Below are 19,666 nucleotides of genomic sequence, written 5' to 3' on the forward strand. Positions count from 1 at the left end.
CCAATCAGAGCAACCAGACCAAAGCACATGGGAGGGCTACAGCCAATCAAAATGTTCAGTGGTACTGTGACGGGTGAGGCAAAGGCAGTGCACCTAAAGACTGAGTCCCTACAGAAACTCTTGCGGAAGGAGAGCACGTTCCGGCTCGACGTGGCCTGGCACCGAGTGAAACGAGGTCGACGCATGAAGACAAGGCCTGAACGGCCAGGTTCGCTGCTTCATTTGTTCGTTTAATTTGAAAATAACTAAAATTGAATTTTAAGATGATTGCGTTTAAAAGTAACGAAATTAAACTGACACTTTTAAAATTTGTTTTTAATTCATTATGTTAACTTTTAAACTCAAACTTTGGAAGTCTCATTTAGTTCTTTTTTTAATGCGTGAATAAACTTTTTTTCCCTCAGTATTTCACAAATGCCATTTGTAGACAGCCAGGCCAGGTTGCGAGCAGCCATGTATTCTTACGTGTAATAGAAGATAATATTACCTTTGTGTGGTGAATCTGTTTCCTATCTAATACTACATTCTGGCATTCATGGCCCTCAAAATCAATTCCTAGACAGTGTTTTCAATCTGATTTTTCACAACTCCCCTTCTAACCTTCTGTACCTTTCCCAAGACTTTTACTTCTCAACACCCAGAATTACTACCAATAATGATTTGCCTTCTGCACAAGTCTTGAAACACATGTCCCTGGAAAGTAAAACCGCATGCTATTCAATTTTGGGTATATTCACGTATACACTGTGCCTAATGCCTGGTTTTTGTTGTCTCAGTCGCTATGTGTTTAATGAATAATGAATGAATATGTGGTTTTAGTTCACAAAAACAAAAAAGGAAGCAGGCGCATATAGGGTAAATAACTGGGCCAGAAAAGAAGTCATTGATAGCTTGGAATTCAAGACCTAACTTCCATATTTTGAGAACTCTACATTTTAGACATACAATTACATATATTTTAGACATACATCTCTGACATTTTACCATATACAATTCTATGTAACTGTCTTTTATTTGTAAAAGGGGAAACTGGCTGTTTGCAAGAAATTGAATACTTAAATAACTTATTTCTTTCCCTCAGTTTATTTTTGTATCCCCTCCCCCTTTTTTTAAAAAAATTTTTTATTGATTTATAATCATTTTACCATGTTGTGTCAAATTCCAGTGTAGAGCACAATTTTTCAGTCATACATGAACATATATATATTCATTGAGACATTTTTTCTCTGTGAGCTACCATAAGATCGTGTGTATATTTCCCTGTGCTATACAGTATAATCTTGTTTATCTATTATACAGTTTTGAAATCCCATCTATCCCCTCCCACCCTCCGCCCCCTTGGCAACCACAAGTTTGTATTCTATGTCTATGAGTCTATTTCTGTTGTGTATTTATGCTTTGTTTTTGTTGTTTTTTGTTTGTTTGTTTTAGATTCCACATATGAATGATCTCATATGGTATTTTTCTCTCTTTCTGGCTTACTTCACTTAGAATGACATTCTCCAGGTGCATCCATGTTGCTGCAAATGCCCTCCCCTTTTGTTTTTGTTTTTTTTTTTTAACATTTTTTATTGATTTATAATCATTTTACAATGTTGTGTCAAATTCCAGTGTTCAGCACAATTTTTCAGTTATTCATGGACATATACACACTCATTGTCACTTTTTTTCTCTGTGAGTTATCATAACATTTTGTGTATATTTCCCTGTGCTATACAGTGTAGTCTATTCTACAATTTTGAAATCCCAGTCTATCCCTTCCCACCCTCCACCCCCCTGGTAACCACAAGTCTGTATTCTCTGTCTGTGAGTCTATTTCTGTCCTTTATTTACACTTTGTTTTTGTTTGTTTGTTTGTTTTTGTTTTTGTTTTTTAGATTCCACATATGAGCGATCTCATATGGTATTTTTCTTTCTCTTTCTGGCTTACTTCACTTAGAATGACATTCTCCAGGAGCATCCATGTTGCTGCAAATGGCATTATGTTGTCGGTTTTTATGGCTGAGTAGTATTCCATTGTATAAATATACCACATCTTCTTTATCCAGTCACCTGTTGATGGACATTTAGGCTGTTTCCATGTTTTGGCTATTGTAAATAGTGCTGCTATGAACATTGGGGTGCAGGTGTCATCCTGAAGTAGATTTCCTTCTGGATACAAGCCCAGGAGTGGGATTCCTGGGTCATATGGTAAGTCTATTCCTAGTCTTTTGAGGAATCTCCACACTGTTTTCCATAGTGGCTGCACCAAACTGCATTCCCACCAGCAGTGTAGGAGGGTTCCCCTTTCTCCACAGCCTCTCCAGCATTTGTCATTTGTGGATTTTTGAATGACAGCCATTCTGACTGGTGTGAGGTGATACCTCATTGTAGTTTTGATTTGCATTTCTCTGATAATTAGTGATATTGAGCATTTTTTCATGTGCTTTTTGATCATTTGTATGTCTTCTTTGGAGAATTGCCTGTTTAGGTCTGCCCATTTTTGGATTGGGTTGTTTATTTTTTTCTTATTGAGTCCTATGAGCTGCTTATATATTCTGGAGATCAAGCCTTTGTCGGTTTCACTTGCAAAAATTTTCTCCCATTCCGTAGGTTTTCTTCTTGTTTTATTTCTGGTTTCCTTTGCTGTGCAGAAGCTTGTAAGTTTCATTAGGTCCCATTTGTTTATTCTTGCTTTTATTTCTTCTAGGAGAAAATTTTTGAAATGTATGTCAGATAATGTTTTGCATATGTTTTCCTCTAGGAGGTTTATTGTATCTTGTCTTATGTTTAAGTCTTTAATCCATTTTGAGTTGATTTTTGTATATGGTGTAAGGGAGTGTTCTAGCTTCATTGTTTTACATGCTGCTGTCCAGTTTTCCCAACACCATTTGCTGAAGAGACTGTCTTTATTCCAATGTATATTCTTGCCTTCTTTGTCGAAGATGAGTTGACCAAAAGTTTGTGGGTTCATTTCTGGGCTCTCTATTCTGTTCCATTGGTCTATATGTCTGTTTTGGTACCAATACCATGCTGTCTTGATGACTGTAGCTCTATAGTATTGTCTGAAGTCTGGGAGAGTTATTCCTCCAGCCTCTTTCTTTCTCTTCAGTAATGCTTTGGCAATTCTAAGTCTTTGATGGTCCCTTCTGTTTTAATGTAAAAGCATATTTACCATCTCACAGCTCTGGTCCACTGAGTTCTGTTTCCATCTTGAGACCCTGGTTCTTGCAGCTCTGTCAATGATAAGCTTCCCTAGAAGATAATCCCGTAACCATAAAAAATTTGCAAATGTTTGTTGGTCTGGTTTGGGCTTTTTGTTTTGTTTTATTTGATTTTTTGCTTTAGCTTTATTGAGAAGGGTTTTTGGCTCTTGCAGTTAAAGTCATTTTTATTAAAATATAATTGAAAATATTGAAGGCAGTTCATCCTGCCAGAACTGTTTAGTCCCCAGAAAGACCTTCAGGCTCCTTGATTTGTTCCTGTGTGAGCCTTTATCTCATCCTATGTGTTATTCAGAGACTGTCTGCCTTCTTTCCTCAGTCACAGAGTATTCTCCTGACAGTCAGAGAAAACAAGATTCAAACAGAGTCATGATTGATGAAATGAGAAGAAAGTTGGCCTGGGAATCAGAGCGCCCAAGTTCTAGTCTTGGCCTTGAAATTAACTAGCTCTGTGATTCAGGGATTCTTTTTCCCTGGAACTTGAGCCAGTCACGTTAACAATGAAGAGTGTGGATTGGATGATGTGTTAAGTCCTCTGCAGTGCTAAAATTCTATGGCTTGTTACTCTCCATTTTTATTTAAAAATCTTACTGTGGCAAAAGAAACACACAACATAAAATTTACTATTAAGACCATGAAAAGTGTACAATTCGGTGACATTAAGTACATTCACAATGATATGCAACCTTCACTACTCTCTAGTACCAGAACTTTTTCATCCCCCCAAAAGAAAACCCATACACATTAGTAATAACTCCCCATTCATCGTATGATGATAATACACAGCATTAATAAGGTTTGGAGAAAGCTGGCAGTTTCAAATACTACTGGGAGGAATGAAAGTTGGCATAGCTCTTAGAAGGGTCCAGGCAGGAAATAGAAGCCTCTCTAAATGTTTCAGACAAAAGGAAAATCATACAGAAAATTGGCTCCACAGGTGATAGAAGATTTGAGAAGCCATATGGGATAGATATTAGCAGTAACAAGAAGATGCCACCACAGAAGGGACAAAGGAAAGGGATGGTTACCAGAGCCCAGAAGCTGAGACCACTGAGTGGGAGTCGGGACTGCGGGTCAATGCAGCCACTGCAGGAGGATGCTGCCTGAGAAAGAGCGAGGGTAAGAAATGCCATGACTTCTCCGTTTCTCCCACCCTCCCATCTCCTTCCAGAGTCTCCTATTAACTCAACCCAGCCAGTTGACTCAGGAGCTGGGAAAAGAAGCCTGCAAGCATTCCAGAATATTTTCATCACCCCAAAAAGAAACCCCATACTCTTTAGCAGTCACTCCTCTTCCTGCCTTCCTCTAGCCCCTGGCAACTACTAATCTACTTTCTCACTGTATGGATTTGCTTCTCCTGGACATTGCATTATCAGTGGAATCATACAATATGTGGTCTTTTGTGTTCATTTAGCATAAAGTTTCTGAGGTTCATCCATGTTGTATCATGTGTCAGTACTTCATTCCTTTTCATGTCTAAATACTATTCCATTGTATGGACAGGCTATATTTTGCGTATCTGTTCATTTGTCAATAGGTGTCTGAGTTGTTTCCACCTTTTGGCTGTTCGGAATCAAGGTACTGTGAACGTTCGTCTTTGTGTGAACGTATGCTTTCAGTTTTCTTGGGTATATACCTAGGAATGGAATTTGTGGGATATGATGACTCTACATTTAACTCTGTGAGGAACTGCCAAACTCTTTTCCACAATGGCTACATCATTCCACATTCTCACCAGCAATGAATGAGGGTGGCCAATTTTAATGAGAATCAGGACCTCAGCTTGCTAATTAATGATGAATGATGATTTGCAATGTCATGATTATGAAAGAACTGAATAATCATCAAAGATGTTTAAGTTGTTCTGAGTAATGGATGACTATATCCATGATTTCATGTATCTCTGAATACCATATTCCCCAAGGAGAGCTGTTCCAGGTAGAACCAGTTTTCCCCGTTGCTCATTTGAGAGTAGCTCACCAGCAGTTAAGTGCCGGCACGCCTTCTGCAGCTCCCAAGACAGATGGAAAAGCCAGCAGTGTCTCAGAATGCAGGCTTTACGTGCTGATCAGTTACAAAACTTCTGAAAATGACAAACCCTAACCGTAGCTGTTGTGCATTTCTAAGACATCATGTTAGAGGAAATAGATAATTGCTCTGATTGCTCTGAACAAGGAAAATATATTGTGTGAACCAGGTCTCCCGTGTGCATGCATAAACACTTTCTTTTGATAATTCAAGAAAATCTGGCTGAGAGGGAAGAAAATCTCTCCTATTAAATAAAATGAGCCCCAGCTTTGGGAGAGTCATGCAGAGTCTCAGGGCTCAATCAATTCAGAAGGTTCTGGGTTATTAACTGAGCTGCTGGGGAAACTTGATCACTAGCCTGACAAGCATCACTAAGCATTTCCAGACCCAAGGTAACATTCCAGTTTCTCAAAGCTCATGAACTGAATTGACCTTGCTCCCTGGGGAAAGAAAGTCTCCTTGTTTTCTCTGGACCTCCTATTTCATCCAAAGTGGACATCACCGTCTGCACCTGGAGGGATCAATGAACAAATTAATTAACTGAGGTTGAGTTTACATTACTATCGTTAACTCTCAACACTTGTTTGCTTGAACCTACTTCCCATATCTCTTGGTGCTAGTAAGCAAAAGATGATATACATTACATAATTTACACAAGTATATGAGTACATTTTACACTCACAGTTTTCATTTCTTTGCAGACACCCTGACTCATTCTCAGTGCTCAACTTAATGGCAGTTTCCAGTAGAAGTGTCTGCTTTCGATAATAGAAGCAGAAACTACATTGACTCATTGCTTTTCTTTCTTTGCAGGATGATTAATTCCTCAGTTTATAAAAGTTTTTGTGCATTTCAGTTTGCAAAAGTTTCTGGCTCTGTAATGTTTGATGATCATCTAACGCCAAATAGTGGCAATGCATAGCTCTCTACCGTAGCAATAATGCTGTACGACAACTACAAAACCTTGAAGCTGTAACAAGAAGCATGTTTGCTTGCACATCTGGGGTGGTAAGCTGGGGAGCCCTGCTAATCTCTCTGGGGCTCAATCACAGATGGGAGGCGTGGCTGACTGGATGATCTGGAGTGAATGTGACTGGGAACAATGGGAGTGGCTTTCTCTGTGTGTCTCTCCTCCTCTCGCAGGCTACCCTGGAGAAATGTTCTCACAGAGGAGCCAGAGGTGCAAGAGAGAAAATGGAAACAATTATGTCCTAGACTCCTAAACTCAGTGGTGGCTCACAGCAGTACTTCTTTCACAGTTTATTAGCTAAAGCAGAAGGCCAGCCCAGATCCAAGTGTCAGGAAATAGATCGCCTCTTTGGCAAGAGGAGCTGCAAAGTCACACAGCATCAAGTAGGGATAGAGGGAAAAGTAAAGAACTGGGGCCAGAAGTGCAATCTACTAGAGGTTGTTCCTTCTCATCCCCTTAAACCTCAGCTTATTTAGGCAAAGGGAGAATTGGGTCCAAGAGGAATAGCTATGACTGATTTTTTTGTGTTTAATCTCACCGAACAATTATATAAATACACGCAGGGGCTGTCTTGGTTTGCTCAGGCTGCCATGACAAAATACCACAGACTGGCTGGCTTCCTCAACAGGAGTTTGTTTGCCCACAGTTCTGAAGCCTGAAAAGTTCAGGATTGAGGTGCAGGCCAATTCAGTTTCTGGTGCTAGCTCCCTTCTTGGCTTGTAGATGGCCACCTTTCACCATATCCTCATAATGGTAGGAAGAGGGGCTCTCTGGTATCTCTTCTTGCAAGGACTCTTGTCCCATCTTGAGGGGCCCACCGTCCTGACCTCATCTAAACCAATTACCTTCCAAGGACCCATCTCCAAATACCATCACGTTGGGGTTTTAACATGTGAATTTGAGGGGAACACAGTTTAGTTCAGAACATGAGCTAAATTTAATCATTTTAAATTTAGTATCTTCATTCCTTTTTTAATTCTTTCCCCAAAATGTCTCTCTCACTTCAGCTGTGAATAAAACTTCATAACATTAGGAATCAAAGTCAGAACTTAACTTTGGACTCTCTGAGATTGATCAGAACATCATGGAATTTCTTACTTAGTCTTTAAGAACATGTCTATTTCTACTAGAGTTCAGGATAAAATATATACTTGAGCTAAAGTTTCACTTGCTCTGAAGCTTGGGGGAAGGATTAAGCAGTACTTGTCAAGCCAGGCTTATTGGAAAATTCAAAGTGATTTCATGCCTCCCAGCCAAGGCCCTGGAGGTCATCCTTCCCAGAAGCTTCTGGAACTTCCGGGCATTATTCATTCAATCTTAAAAACTGCGTGATTCTTTCATTCTCTATTTTCAGGCTCTTAAAGGCCTTGAACCATAAAAGCAATTAAGTTGCCAGAGAACTTCTCTAATACCCTGTTCATTTTAAGGTCGGTGGACAGGTTCAATCCCCAGTACCTCCATTAAAAAAATAAGTAAATAAACCTCTTTACCTCCCCCTCAAAAAAAAAAAAAAAAAGATAAGTTCTGTGGACAGGTACTTTATTCATTTGTGCGTATGACATAAAAAAAGGAAACTTCTTCAGGACCTCAATTTGTGTCAATTAATGAATTAAAGAATGGACATCTTTAAGAAGAGAGAAAAGTTTCAGAAAATAAACCCATTATTCTAGAGAAAAAATGAGATTAAGTTGCTCACAGAGTGTATTAAAGATACATGGATATATTTATGATGTGTGTCTGGCCTGGCTGCCCACCCTCCACACCTGGAGAGGAGTAGCCTTTGGAACAGGAATTTAAGAAATCTGCTGCATTGACACAACATTGTAAACTGCCTGTACTTCAATTTTAAAAAGAAAGAAAGCAAGCTGCTGTTCAGCCTAGTCAATATCTCATGCCAAGAGCATTACTGATAAATCCTCAGCAAGCAAAAGAAATTTTAGAATTCTTCTAAAACCATTATTAATATCACTGTATGAAGAATTTATGAAGTAAAAACTAGACTTGGGAACTGCAACACCAAAATTTATTCCATTTATCAACTGCTTTATGTTTAAAGATGTTTCTGACCAGCCCTGACAAAACTTATATATGCCAGAGGAAATGTATAGGAGGGTAACACAGAAATAAGAGTGGCTGTCAGTTCTTTTATTCACCAAATATTTTGTTATCACCTAGTATGTGCTAGGCACTTAGCTGGACACTGGTAAAATAGTGGTGAATGAGGCAAATTCAACTCAAACCCTCACTGAAGTCATAGTCTAGTTCAGACACAGACAAGCCATAAACAGGGACAACCACACCCACTAGGATATCTGTAATCAAAAAGATGGACAATAACAAATGTTGGCAAGGATGTGGAGAAATTGAAACACCCACACATTACTGATGGGAATGGAAACGTTTGACAGTTCCTCAAAAAGCTAAACATAGAATTGCCATATAGCACAGAAATTCCACTCCCAGGTATAAACCCTAGAGAATATAAATATATATCCAGGCAAAACTTGTACACAGATGTTTGCAGCGGCAGCATTCACAATCGTCAAAATATAGATGCAACCCAAATGTCCATCAACTGATGAATGGATGAATAAAATGTGGTATATCCATACAATGGAATATTTTTCATCCATGAAAAGGAAAAAAGCACTGATACGTGTTACAACATGTATGAACCTTGAAAACATTATGCTCAGTGAGAGAAACCAACACAAAAGACCACATACTGTATGAGTCCATGTATATGAAATGTCCAGAATAGGCAAATCCACAGAGATGAAAGCAGTGGCGCGGGGGCGGGGGGGGGGGTGCGGAGAAAAGGGAGTACTGCTTAATGGGCATTAGGTCTCTTTCTGGGGCAATGAAAATGCTTTAGAAGTTAATTAGAGGGGATGGTTACACAACATTGTGAATGTGCTAAATGCCACTGAATTGTACATTTTAAAATGGTGAGTTTTGTTGTGTGTTATTTTACCTCAATTTTTAAAAATTAATTGGGTTGAGTTATTTCACTTTACAGTCATTATGACTGCATATCTGTATATTTATACATATATAGTGTTAGTTAACTGCAAATTACCCAGGCTGGGTTAAGATGCACGTGAAAAACACGTCTCTTTAGTTCCCTGTTGCACGTGCGAGAAAGAGCCATGAGGTCAATTTCCACTTTTTATCAGGCACATGTTAATACTTAACCGTGTCGTCCTGATCAGGATATAAGTATTTACATAGTTTTTGCAATAGAAAAACTAAGAAAAGCATAATAGTTTAACAGCTTTAAAAATCACTATCCTACCCTCAAATTAAACTGATAGTGAACATTAACGTGACACTGGCTTTAATTTTAAAATGTTTACATAACCATATATTTTTCAGATTATAAAAGTAATACATGCTTATTGTAGGAAACTTAAAAAATATAGGAAAGGATAAAGCAGAAAACGTGAAACCGTCTATCATATCACAATCAAGTGATAATTTCTCTGCCACTTTGGTATGTTTTCCTTATCTTTGCTCACTGCTGAATGTCCACACACATAGCAGCATCTGACATATAATTGACATAGGAAAAATATTTGTTAAATATATTAATGATTGGATCTTTCCTGAGAGAAAGTAAATTTTACCATAAAATTAGTGAAAATGTGCATATAGTTTTGTTGACTTGGTATCTTTCCATTTTCAAGTTTGGGATACTGAGGCAGTGCCTCAGACAGATACAAATCACACAGCAGAAGTGGGTACTCCAGGCCAGAGAACAGCCCCTTTAAAACCATCCAATTAGAATCCATCCATACTCTGCAACATTTTATTACTTGAATATACTCGGCCACATCTCACAAAAGAAGGCAATCTCCTTTGCTGATGTGGAAGCTACATTAACTTTTTCTAGCCTCTGGTATGTGATTTGGATTGTCAAGACTCTTATTGTTCCCAAAAGCTGAGTTCATTAAAAGTAATGGGTAAATCTTTTGATAGTGGATATATTTTCTGATGCCTTAGGGGAGAATGCTAATGAAAGACGAGTGGGAACGTGTTAATTAAGCAAGTAGTCAGGGTACAATGCATCTTCAGTAGAAAAGTGAAATTATATGTATATGTATATTATATGTATATGTATATATATATAGTTCCCAAAGGTGGGATAGGTTGTAACATTTCAGTGTTCCAGTAACAGTGCTTCTCAAACATTGAAGTACATATGAATGACCAGGAGAGCTTGTTAAAATACAGATTCTGATTCAGGTGGTCTGGGGGCAGCCTGGGATTCTGAAAGACCAACCAACTCCCAGGTGATGTTGAGATTGCTGGTCCTCAGACCGCACTTTGAGAAGTAAGGTCCTGATGAGTAGTCTGACTGGTCTCCACTGTCAACATCTTGGGATACAGTGGGGTGGATAGAATGGGGGCATTAGGCTGGGTGGGGTCTCATATGGAGCTATCCCATTAACTGATCTAAATCATCTCTGTCCACATTTGAAGTGCTTTGCTGTTGAGCAAACAAGGCTACATTTAGTTTCTCTCCTTAAAAAAAAAAGAAAAATTAAGATGAAATTCACATCCCATGAAATTAACCATTTTAAGTGAACAGTTCAGTGGCATTTAGCACATTCATAATGTTGGGCAATCATCACCTCTGTCTAGTTCCAAAACATTCTCATCACCCCAAAAGGAAATCTCATACTCATTAAGCACTCACTCCGCATTACTCCCCCTCCCCAGCTCCTGGCAACCACCAATCTACTTTCCATCTCTGTGGATTTCCCTGTTCTGGATATCCCATATCCAGATGAAAACGTTCTGGAACTAGATGGTTGCCCGACGTTGTGAATGTACTAAATGCCACTGAATGGCACACTTTAAAAATGGTTAAAATGGTGAATTTTATGTTGTGTGAATTTGGCCACAATAAAAAAAAATGAACACCTGATTTTCTAACAAAAGTTACTTGCTGGGGTCTTCTCATAATTAATTTGAGGCCTATAGAATGAGGAAACTGAAGCCTTGAGGTCACTCATTTATTTGGTGGCAAAGTAGGGCCCCAATTTTTTATTTCCTAATCCCTGCCTTGCTTCCTCTCAGCCAATGGGGCAAGAAGCAATTTTAAACACAGCACTATATTGGATGGCAAGAAACCAGAGGTCACGATCTGCAACTCAGTCTAGCTGGGGGAAAAAATTGTCACGAGTGCGAAAACTGTCAGCAAATGTGGAATACTACGTGCAAATGAAGTACAGTTAAACATCGTTAATCAGGGGTCCTCAAATCCTGCATTTATTTGGACAGTTGGCTCTGAGGACTGCTCTCTCACTGCATGGGAAGCAACTCTTAAGTAGATGAACTGTGAAAACTAGGCCATAGCAGACATCTAACCTGCTTGGAATATAACATCTCTGCTCTTCTGAAATGTCTATAGCAAGCCTACTACTTTTAAGATCATGTTTCAAAGCACAGGACCTGTAATCAGACTGCCTGACCCACCACTTACTATCTTGGGAATTTGGGCAAGTTACTTAATCCTCTTTGCCTCAGATTTCTTGTCTATAAAATGGGAGTAAAAATAATAGAAACTTCGGGGGTTATTATAAGCATTAAATAAGAAAATACATGTAAAGTGCTTAGAATAGTGCCCGGGACTTAGTAAACCATAATAAATGTTAGCTGTTACTATTATTGCATTTAAGAAACTGATAACTGGATGATTTTTGACCCATTTCAAGTCAGTCACTAGTTTTCTTATTACCTCTAAAAAGGAAAATGTAATACCTGCCTCCCCTACTTCTGCGACTGAGGATGAAAATAAATCATAAAGGCAAAGTGTTTTGAAAATGATAAAGCACTGTACAAACATAAACTTATTACTGAATGCAGGGGAAATCATACTTATCTCTTCATAAAAGAAAATTTCCAAGAATTTCAATTTTCCTAAATTTTGTTTGGCTTATTTAGAGTTATTTCACATACTTGAATGTGCTCAAATCACTTCTCTCTCAAGATTATCGTAACTCAGACTTTTCACTAATTTAGACAAGCATTTTCCCAATCGACACAAATTGTTGCCATTTTATTTTATATCAAAAAAATACTAGTGTGGATTTATGCTCTTGCAGTGATTTGGACAAGAAGATTTCTTATGTCTCTTCCAACTTCATGCTGAAGGAATTCAGACAAAAAAGGCCTCGAGTGTAGGCAGAGTTGGGTGAATTTGATCAGGGAAAACATTTTAAGTCCAATAAAAGTTATAATTTGGGAAGGAGGGGGAAAGCACGGGAGGACAAGTACACAAGACTGCAAAGATAGTTGTTGGATGAGAAGGAAGAAGAAAATCTGGAAGGAAATGATGTTAACAGCAGTTTTTTGGGGGGTTAAAAGATTCTGGAAAAATATCATTCTTCTTCTTCCATGTTGTATTAGTCAGCTCCGGCCGCCATAACAAAATGCCATAGGCTTGGTGTCTTAAACAACAGAAATTTATTTTCTCTTAGTTCTGGATACTGGCAAGTCCAAGATCAAGGTGCCAGCTGATTCAGTCTCTAGTGAGAGCTCTCTTCCTGACTTTCAGATGACTTCCTTCTTGCTGTGTCCTCACATGGCCAGGAGCGGGGTGGGGAGATTTCTCTTCCTCTTTATAAGGCCACCAATCATACTGGATTAGGACCTCAACACTTGTGGCCTCATTTAATCTAAATTAACTCCTAAAAGCCCTGTCCCAAATATAGTTACATTGGAGTTAGGATTTCAACATATGAATTTTGGGGATACATTCAAGTTCATAGCACGTGTGTGCATGTGTATATATATATATATGTATATATTTGCATTTTCCAAGTTTCTACAAATAGCATGCATTATTTGTATAATTTATCTTTAAAAGTCAGAAGTGGAAGGAAAGAGGGCTCTCCTGGAGATGTTTTGAAGGAAGACACAGGCATACCTCATTTTATTGTGCCCCACTTCATTTCTTGGCAGACACTGCATTTTTTTACAAATCAAAGTTTCGTGGCAGCCTTGCATCAAGCAAGCCTGTCGGCGCCATTTTTCCAACGACATTTGGTCACTTCATGTCTCTGTATCACATTTGGGTAATTCTCACAATATTTCAAACTTTTCCATTCCATTATTATCATTTTCCTTATGGTGATCTGTGATCAGTGGTCTTTGATGTTACTTTTGTAATTGTTTTGGGCTCCTACATTAGACAGCGGACTTAACCAATAAATGCTGTGTGTGCTCTGACTGCTCCATCGACCCGCCGTTCCCCCATCCTTCTCTCTCTCCTCAGGCCTTCCTATACCTTGAGAAGCAATATTGAAATCAGCGCAATTAAGTGGGGAGGGTATAGCTCAAGTGGTAAAGTGCACGCTTAGCATACACAAGGTCCTGGGTTCAATCTCCAGTACCGCCTTTAAAACTAAATAAATAAACCTAATTACCTCCCCCTAAAAAAACTAATTAATAAAAAAAAGAAATTAGGCCAATTAATAATCCTACAATGGCCTCTAAGTGTTCAAGTGAAAGGAAGAGTCGAACGTCTCTCACCGTAAGTCAAAAACTGGAAATGATTAAGCTTAGCAAGGAAAGCATATTGTAAAGCTAGACCTCTTATGCCCAACAGTTAGCCAAGCTGTGAATGCAAAGGAGAAGTTCTTGAAGGAAGTGATAAGTGCTACTTCAGTGAACACACGAGTGACAAGAAAGTGAAACAGCTTTGTTGCTGATACGGAGAAAGCTTTCATGGTCTGGATAGATCAAACCAGCCACAGCGTTCCCTTAAACCAAACCTAATCCAGAGCAAAGCCCTAACTCTCTTCAGTTCCGTGAAGGCTGAGAGAGGTGAGGAAGCTGCAGAAGAAAAGTTTTAGGCTAGCAGGGGTTGGTTCATGAGGTTTTAGGAAAGAAGCTGTTTCTATAGCATAAAAGTACAGGGTGAAGCAGTGACTGCTGGTATAGAAGCTGCCACAGGTTATCCACAAGATCCTGCTAAAATATTCAATGAAGGTGGCTACACTAAACAGATTTTCTGTGTAGACGAAACAGCCTTATATTGGAAGACGATGCCATCTAGGACTTTCATAGCTAAAGAAGAGAAGTCAATGCCTGGCTTCAAAGCTTCAAAGGACAGACTGACTCTCTTGTTAGGGGCTAATGCAGCTGGTGACTTTCAGGTGAAGCCCATGCTCCTTTACGTTCCAGATATCCTAGGATTATGCTCAATCTACTCTGCCGATGCTTCTCTGTAAATGGAACAACAAAGCCTGGATGACAGCACTACCGTTTACAACATGGCTTACTGAATATTTTAAGCCCACTGTTGAGACCTACTGTTCAGAATAAAAGATTCCTTTCAAAATATGACTGCTCATTGACAACACATCTGGTCACCCAAGAGCTCTGATGGAGATGTACAATGAGATTAATGTTGTTTTCATGCCGGATAACACAGTGTCCATTCTGCAGCCCATGGATCAAGGAGTCATTTCAACTTTCATGATTTATTATTTAAGAAATACATTTTGTAAGGCTGTAGCTGCCACAGATAGTGATTCTTCTGATGGATCTGGGCAAAGTCAATTGAAAACCTTCTGGAAAGGATTCACCATTCTAGATGCCATTAAAAACATTTGTGGGAAGAGGTCAAAATAGCAACATGAATAAGAGTTTGGAAGAAGTTGATTCCAACCTTCATGGATGACTTTGACAGGTTCAAGACTTCAGTAGAGGAGGTCACTGAGGATATGGTGGAAATAGCAAGAAAACTGGAATTAGAAGTGGAGCCTGAAGATGTGACTGAATTCCTGCAATCTCATCTCATGGTAAAACTTGAACGGCTGAGGAGTTGCCTTTTGTTTTTTTTTTTTTTTTTGAGGAGTTGCTTCTTACGGATGAGCAAAGAAAGTGATTTCTTGAGATGGAATCTACTCCTGGTGAAGATGGTGTGAAGATTGTTGAAATGACAACAAAGGATTTAGAATATAACTTCGACTTAGTTGATAAAGCGGTGGCAGGGTTTGAGAGGATTGACTCCAATTTTGAAAGAAGATCTTCTGCGAGTAAGATGCTATCAAACACCATTGCCTGGTACAGAGAAGTCATTCATGAAAGAAGAGTTGATCTGTGTGGAAAACATCATTGTTGTCTTATCTTAGGAAATTGTCACAGCCACCCTAACCACCCTGATCAGTCAGCAGCCATCAACAAGATCTTTCACCAGCAAAAGGATTATAACTCACAGAAAGCTCAGATGATGGTTAGCATTTTTAGCAGTAAGGTATTTTTAAATTAAGGTATGTGCATTTTTTTTTACATAATGCTATTGCACACTTAATGGACTATAAATAGTGTTACCATAACTTTTATATGCCCTGGGAAACAAAAAAATATGACATATGCGTTACTGCAGTGGTCTGGAACTGACTGTGCAGTATCTCCCAGGTAGGCCTATGTTACACAGGAGTTAATGATGTTCAAGAAGAATGTTAAATTACTCCCCAAACTTAAACCTTGAGGTGAGGGAGCCCTTTCATCAGCCATATGTACAAATTAGGAAGGGTGCCAGTTTGAAGGATAGGGTGGTAAGTTTCTTTTGTTTTACCTGAAGTGGGATTTGGTCTCTGTGTCTGCAGGAGAAGCAACCAGGACAACTGTAAAAAGGAAGCCTGGAGGCACGCAATGGGTCAGGTTATTTCAGGATCTACTCCAGAAACCTAGACATACTGGAATTGAAAATCTGCCTGACCACCCCAGCTGGAATTACTTCTTCCTTCTTGGAATTGATGGAGCAGGACTTCGACGCTCATTTGGCACATCTGTGTTCATTTATTCATTCATTCCGAAATATTTTCTGAACACCCTTTGTTCAGTATCATGCAGAGTGAGAAGGGAGTGGGCCAGATTTGAGGAATGGGCAGGAAGTAGAGAGGACGTGCAGATGAGGAGGGAGCGGAGACTAATACCGAACATAGGGGCTTTCCTCTCAACGGATTTCGGGGTACATTACGATACACCTGATTACTAATATCTCTTGCACAAATGATAAATATTCATTACACACATACACAATCTAAGTATAAATGCTGAAACAGAAAAATCAGTTGGGCAAACAGATGAGAAGCACAAGTCTTGGAGAGATGATTGAACATTTTGTTTTTTCCCCTGGTTGATAATGAAGCTGTTTTTGAATGTCAGTTTCAACCAATCTCTTACCTCCTCTACAGCCACTCTAGAGTAATAGTGGGGAAATGGTAAGCTTCTGGATTTGATTCTTCTTTGTCAAGCACAAATTATCCTGAGAACATAAATTACATCAGTCACTTTTTTTCCCCCAGGGAAAGCCTTAAGGAGGAAATTAAGTTGGAAAACATGATGCCAGTAATTTTCTACACGTAAATGATTAGTGATTAAATAAGCATTGAGAGTAGAAGTATTAGGGAAAAGAAAATAGTTTGAATATTATTGGTGCCCCTACTCTATTGGAGTGCTTATAAAACTTGTGACAAAGCCAAAATGAAAGGGAAAACATTCTTTTTTTTTTTTTTTCTAAAAAAAAGAGATGAAATTAACCATCTTAAAGTGAACAATTCAGTGGCACTTGGTACATTCATAACATTGTGCGATCACCTCTACCTAGTTCCCAAAATCTTCATCACCCACAAAGGAAACCTCGGACCCTTTATGCAATTTCTGCCCATTCCTCCCTCCTCTCACTCCCTGGAAACCACAAATCTGCATTTTGTCTCTGTAGATTTATCTATTCTGGACATTTCATGTAAATAGCTCATATAATAAGTGACTTTTTGGGTCTGGCTTCTTTCATTCAGCATAATGTTTTCAAGGTTCATACATGTTGTAACATGTGTTAATACTTCATTCCTTTTTATGCCTGAATAAAATATCCCAGTAAAATATTCCATTATCACTGTTTATTTATGCACTTGTCAGTTAATAAACATTTGGGTTATACATCTTTTGGCTATTATGAATAGTGTTATGAATGCTCATGTACAAACATTTGTTTGAGTATCTGTTTTCAGTTCTTTTAGGTGTGTCCCTAGGAGTGGAAATGCTAATTCTTTAAACTTTTGCCACTGCCCATAGAATCCAGCTTATCCCAACCCTGAGCTGCTTGCCAGGGTGTCTGTTTTCTGGGAGAAACAAATGCCATTAGCAGAGTGGAAGAATTCTGTTTATTAAGAACTAGAGTCTGATCTAGTCATGGGACAGTAAAAAGAAAAAACTTAAGGGATGTACACACAGTATATTTTAGAAGATATTTGAAAATATGGCTATTTAAGATTTGACAGTTATAGGAGCTACCTCTTCATATTCAGGAGTCAGTTCCAAATCAAGCAAGGTTGAAGACCTGTTCATCTGTTACAAGATTTATTTGCCCCCAAATATGTAGACTCTACAATATTTGGTTTGATGAAAAAATGTTCAACTCTACCAAAAATAAAAGAGATGCAATCAAAACAAGAAAGATGCCATTATTTAAATACAAGATTTAAATAAATTGATGAGTAAGTGCTAAACAAGATGCAGGGAATCTTATCAAGACTGATAAGAAAGCAAATTGAGGGGGGAGGGTATAGCTCAAGTGGTAGAGCGCATGCTTAGCATGCATGAGGTCCTGGGTTCCATCCCCAGTACTTCCTCTAAGAACAAATAAATGAATAAACCTAATTACCTCCCTCAACCAAAAAAAAAAAAAAAAAGAAAAAAAAGCAAGCAAATTGATATACTCTTTCCCTGGACAAATTTAGTAATGCACATCAGCACCTTAAAAAATGCTTTGATTCTTTGACTCCATTATTCTCTTTCTGGGTATTTAACCTTAGAGAATAGCCGTGAATATTCATGATGATTTATAAATATGTTGTTCATCATAGTGTTATTATAATGAAAAAGCAAAAGCTACCTAAAGTCCATCAACAGGAAGTTATGGTTCACGCACGGGAAGAATGCATATGCAGCCAAATTATTTTGTAGAAACTATTTAATGACTTGGGATAATATCCATGATATATTTCTAAATAGAAAATAATACATATACTCCAATACCAGATTTCTAAGAATGGATCTACATGCATAGAGAAAAGTCAGGTTCCCTCCGTATAAAATGGGGATAATAGCATGCACCTCATGGAGTGATTATGAGGATGAAATTTAATAACATCCTCATTCCCATGCTCAGCATAGCACCTAGCATATATAAAGAATTCAGTAAACATTAAGTATGGCTATTATAGTTGTCAAAGGGTAGACATCAAAATACTAGCAGTAGTTATCTTTAGGTAGTGGTATTGTGAGTGATTTTAATTTCCTTAAGTATACTTTTCCATAGTTTCCACAATCAATGTGTATTTATTTTGTAAGCAGAAAAAGGAAGGAAGGAACGAAGGAAGGAACGAAGGAAGAAAACATTAAAAGAACATTGACTCTCTCCAAGCAAGATAACTCTGCTCAAGATCATTCTCATTTCCCTGCCAGGGTGATTCGGTAGAGGATAAAGATTATGACATTTTCTGAAAGGTATCCTAATCTTCACTGCCCTCTCTTCTGATCAGAGTAGAGGTGAGCATCGGTCTTAGACAACTAAGAAATATGCTTCCTATTAGGTCAGCTTTCTAGGATATTTCTATTCTTAGACATGAAATAAGATTTGGAGAGCAGTGCTTTAGAGGTTGGGCAAGAATTTTAAAAAGCCAGGGATTACAACAGAGGTCACCCATTTAAAATCTATCAACCAATCAAACTTGGTTTACTGTCATTTACCTGCTAGCATTTTTTTTAACTTTTTTTTTATTGTGTTATAGTCATTTTACAATGTTATGTCAAATTCCAGTGTAGCGCATGACAATGAATATATGTATGTTCATGTATACCTGCTAGCATTTTTTATAGTACCCCTTTGCCTAACTTAGAAACTACACGTTACTCAACCAGGCATTTAAAGCCATTTCAAAGATAATTTTCAGAGTGACTTGAAACGTGGTTTTTTTCCTCCCCCCAGTGTTAGTTTTGGAGTTTTCAGCTTTCCACTTAGGGACTTTAGGTTCACACCCAGAGATAAAAGTGACAAGAGCAAATTCCAGGAACTCTGTTCTTAGGGTGTCACTACCACATAAGTAGTTGAAAAGAAAACTCGGAAGCTTTCAGGGAAGGATTCTTCTATTTAACGATCTTTAGATATGTTAGGAAATTCTGGACCCTGTGGTTGGATGGAATGGTCCCACTCTCAGCCAACAGATGGCTCCTACTCTCCAGCCATGGTGATTGGTTCAGTGATGGGCATGTGACCTAAGTTAGACCAATCAGTTTCAGTTTCTGGATATTTGTTTAAAATGGTTTCCTACTGAATAGAAATCAGAAAAGGGTGCAGCTTCCTAGCGGGAGGATGCCATCTAGAGACCTCCTGGGAAAACCAGCATGAAAATGGAGTCCACCTGAAGAATGTGGAGCTGAGAAA

The 19,666-nt window shown here is 38.5% G+C and overlaps 1 long non-coding RNA gene across 2 annotated transcripts; it reads left to right on the forward strand.

The window, feature by feature from the left end:
- Positions 1-66: 66 nt before the first annotated feature.
- LOC105102508 (uncharacterized) lies at positions 67-18,817 on the forward strand. 2 transcript variants are annotated; one of them, XR_004133607.2, is made up of 3 exons: positions 67-208; positions 4,141-4,322; positions 18,577-18,817. It is a non-coding gene; the product is annotated as an uncharacterized LOC105102508 (long non-coding RNA). The 2 variants fall into 2 exon arrangements; XR_838386.3 differs by lacking the exon at positions 18,577-18,817 and adding an exon at positions 15,825-16,731.
- The last annotated feature ends 849 nt before the right edge of the window (positions 18,818-19,666 follow it).

This window comes from Camelus dromedarius, chromosome 31 (genome assembly GCF_036321535.1).
Source record: "Camelus dromedarius isolate mCamDro1 chromosome 31, mCamDro1.pat, whole genome shotgun sequence".
NCBI lineage: Eukaryota > Metazoa > Chordata > Mammalia > Artiodactyla > Camelidae > Camelus > Camelus dromedarius.